Here is a 502-nt window from a genome sequence, read left to right on the forward strand (position 1 = left end):
CGCACAAGCGCCTCGATGACGGTCCACTCGGACGACACGGGTTTGCCGCCGAGTAGCACTTGCATGCGCGAGGGTGGCTTGGGGCCAAAGGTGTCGGGCTCGTCGTCGTTGGTCGAGGCGTCCTCTGCTCGGACGGGATCGGCCTTGCCAAAGACCTTGTCCGCCACAAACTCCTCCAGCGTCTCGATGCGCGCGAGGGGCTCGACAAGCACGACAGCGTCGAGCGGTTTGGTCGACGACTCGGCCCGCAGACGCATTTTGAGGTGCTGGCCGAGAAGCTCCACCATCGGAAGCGTCGAGCCGAGGCCCGTCAGAGTCGCATCGCTGGTCGATTGGAGGTTCTGGACCTCGACACCAATCGCATCGCGGAGCACCGACGCCAGAAGGGGCCACTGCGTAAACGCGGCCGCCGACGACGGTAGGCGCGTCAGAAGCGAGGGCACGAGCCCGCTGGCCCGGAGCTCGTACGGTGTCGGAGTCTCCTTGGCGAGGAGCGTGTGCA

The sequence above is a fragment of the Saprolegnia parasitica genome (genome assembly GCF_000151545.1).
Source record: "Saprolegnia parasitica CBS 223.65 unplaced genomic scaffold supercont2.545, whole genome shotgun sequence".
NCBI classification, from domain to species: Eukaryota; Oomycota; class Saprolegniomycetes; order Saprolegniales; family Saprolegniaceae; genus Saprolegnia; species Saprolegnia parasitica.